This window comes from Pinus tabuliformis, chromosome Q, assembly GCF_031772625.1.
Source record: "Pinus tabuliformis cultivar Carrire ecotype Pingquan chromosome Q, CPIR1, whole genome shotgun sequence".
NCBI classification, from domain to species: domain Eukaryota; kingdom Viridiplantae; phylum Streptophyta; class Pinopsida; order Pinales; family Pinaceae; genus Pinus; species Pinus tabuliformis.
Genome location: NC_142296.1, coordinates 905,563,842 through 905,567,419, shown reverse-complemented (window position 1 = coordinate 905,567,419; position 3,578 = coordinate 905,563,842).

Sequence of the window (3,578 nt, the reverse complement as noted above, 5' to 3'; positions counted from 1 at the left end):
TGGGCTCGATTGCCACTATTAGGGTAAGGAATCATTTTGCGAGCTGTATATTGTATCTACCATTCGTGGTATTTTAGTTATTTCGATTCAATTTTAATAACGATTTATTAAGTATTGGAGAGATTCATTATTAGACTGAAAAGAATAGAAAAACATTGACTAAGCATAGCGTAAAATCAATACTGATAAATTAATTTTAACTAGGCCTCGACATTCTTATAAATTGATGCTAATATACAAGGTGCATACAATACAACAATATTGATTTACCATACAAGAATGGCACATATATCCCCAAGACAATGAATTTATTAATTAGTAGAATAAGGTCTTCGTTACAAAATATTGCAAAATGGGGACCTTCAACAAAGACATTCAATGTTATAATCTTCTTCACTCTCCCCCTCTTGGAGGGTCTTTCTATTTATATATTTACAATACCGTTACAAAAGGGCGTTCAACCAGTAACACCTTAGGCACAATGGAAATGTTAAGACTTCTCTGAAAGAGTCTATTGTCAGTGCATCTTCCAGGTAGTGTGGATGTACATGATTTCAGAAATCCTAGGGTCTTCCATCTTTCATAATTGATGCCTTCCCTTCAATGCTTAACCTACTTGTCTCTGCACGTCCGTCTTCATACCATTAGTATAGCAACAATGTTGTGTAGCCCCTCTTGTGGGAATGATAATGAAATTTTCAATTGATTCTTCATTCACCCTTTGGATTTGTTCGATCTCGAGGACTGTCGTGGCTCAACTTTTAGATATTTTGTGAATTATTGGTCCAATGGAGGTGGAGCTGGATAGACTAAAGTTTCGAGTTCCCATTCTTCTATCATTTCAACGGTGGCACCCCACATTCTTCTAACTAATTCAATGGCTCCAGTCATTGTTGTTTTGTTTTTTTCATGTTATGATCTCTACACATTAAACAGAGATCGATCCTTTCTCTTTTTTCTCTTTACCTAACCATGGCAATGAATTTGGAGCGTCCACATGCTCCTTTTTCCATTCAAGAATCTATTCGAGAGCTTTGTTGGCTCTATCATAGGCTTGTGATTCAACATCAATTTTGCGGGTTACCTGTTCCAACTATATGAAGGAGTCCTGAACCTGTTGACACAATTGCTCCACATCCAAGGATGAGCTTTGAGTGGTAGCTTTATTTTCTATAGCCAAAGCTCCTACAACCGAGGCTCTGTCTACTACGACCTTTTGGTTGCTCTTCTTGGCTATACTCCATATTATCCTCTGCGCTGGGCTTTCCTAAATGACTTCTTCCTTCTTAGTGGTTCCAATTTTTCTTCTCTATGGGACATTGCAGATAATTGCTTTCTTGGATTTGCTGTAGTAATAGTCGCCCAACTTAATGACTTCATCAATGAGGTCCCTGGGATTATGAAGTAGGTGTTGCACCTGTTTGTTTAGCGATTGTTAGGAAAAGGAAATCAGACTCTTCGAGATAATGGGCCCTTGTATCATAGTCACTGTTGGAGCATTTGGCTCCAAGATTTCTTGTTGTCGAGAGGATTCCGAGGAATGTTGGGGCTCTTTCCCCTTGCTGGTATCTCTCTCCTACATGTTTATCTGTTTATCTCTACTTGTGGTTCATCATCATCAATGGTTATCTGTTCGACAGTTAAGCCTTCAACCTGGACTAGCCCTTGTTGCTCTATTCTCATCTCGGCCTCAAGTCTTTTCTTTTTGAAGGATTAAACTTTAAGCCTTTCATCATTTTTAGCCTTTTTAAGTGCCTCTATCTCAGAAGAACACTGCTCCCTTTGTTTTTCTATTTGTTTTTCTTCTAGGAACTGGATAGGAAACAAATCTGCCTAACCTCTCAGCTACACTTGCAACTTCGACTCCTTGTACGTGAGCACATCCTGGAACACTGATTCGTCAGGGTTGGACTCATGTTCATATGGGTATGTAAGATTTATAGACTTGCAATGCTCTTTCACCACGTCATGGGGATCATGCCTCTTGAAGACGCTTGTGAGGAGCTTGAGCTACTTGACGCCATCGACTTCTTTTACTTCTTGGGGAAACTTTGTTGGAGCGTAGTGACCTATTCTTATAGGGAAGCTCGACCAAGGCCTTTTGTTTTAGTTGGCCAGGGCTAATTCTACCTTGGCTCTTACAATATGATAAGTGATCTCCCAAATCATAAGCCTGTCAGGAACCGAGGCGTCAAGTGAGGGGGCATTGAATAGCCAAATATCTAGATGTAGGTGTAATGCTCCTCACAATACTAGTTTCCCATTCCACTGACAGCATTCCTTGCTTCTTCAGATATCCTAGGTGTTCGAAAATCAAAGAGGACCTGATGGGTTTGGGCTAGGAATTGGTCACAAATTTCATAAAAGAATTTGTGGTAATGGTTTGCCCATGATTCTTGATAATAAATATGTATAAGGGGAGTGCTGGAGTCCATTTCCAGTACATTCCAAGGAATTTATTTGTTGCACAGAAAGCATCTGTTGGGTAGGCAGACATATAGAATGAGGAACTTTGTTTGGCCGAAGTTGTCCTTCACTTTCAAGAGGGATTTCAATAAATTGCTCGACAAAATGTTTGATCAATTAAATATACCGCTTGTGGAAATTATTTCTGCTACAATGGGCAACCACTCAATTTTGAAATGGGAAGCGTTGAACTCACCATAAAGTCTATTGATCATGAATGCGAGGTGGCAGAACGGTGCCTGAAGATGTTAAGTAGGGTACTATTTGTTGGCACGTTCTTTGAACAAATTACTATCCCACCACCCACTTTTCACAGCCTATATGAATTTGGGGTGGGTTGCGAAGAGATTGTTTAGAAATTTCCCGTTTAGTTTTATCTTAGCTGGCTTGAGATGGGACATTTCATTGAACACATCGACCTTTAGAGAGGCTACGACTTCGCCTTTGCTATTTACAATGGCCTCATATTGCAGGTCGATCTACGCCACAACCCACCTAGTCATGTCGTTTTATGGCATTACGGGCGACCTTGTGACAATCCGATGTATCTCGAACTTTTTGATATTACACATTGCTACATAGTCTTCATCATGTGCATCGAACTGGGAATGGGCATAGGTGCGATAGATTTCAACCCAATGAGGATGTATATTGCTTCCATCAAAATATTCTGTATCCCCATAGAAGACTTCATTTACAGAGGATCCAACGCTATGGGCTCTGTAATATTAAGCTTCTTCCCCTTGACCTAATGTGTTATAGACAATTTGTTACTTTAGTATATTCGATTCCTACTTGTAGTAACCACCATAAGCTTCATGATATACAATTTATTAAAAAAAAGAATTAAAAAAAATTGCTTGCTTGGAACATAATTGAATTGGGTACTGGTGATCCTTTGAGAAGTGGGCGAAAGCCTTTGTCCCGGGAGAGAATGCATAGCTAAAGAACATTGCAATTATGTAGCACTACGGGGGTGAAGGGAAAGGATTGGATGGATACTTTATACAAATGCTCAATGATGTAACAACTAAGTCGACACTTCAATGCCTCCCTAAGGGGTGTTAATGCAAACGAGAAGGAAATGGGGTGATTGAGGCAAGTTGTTAATG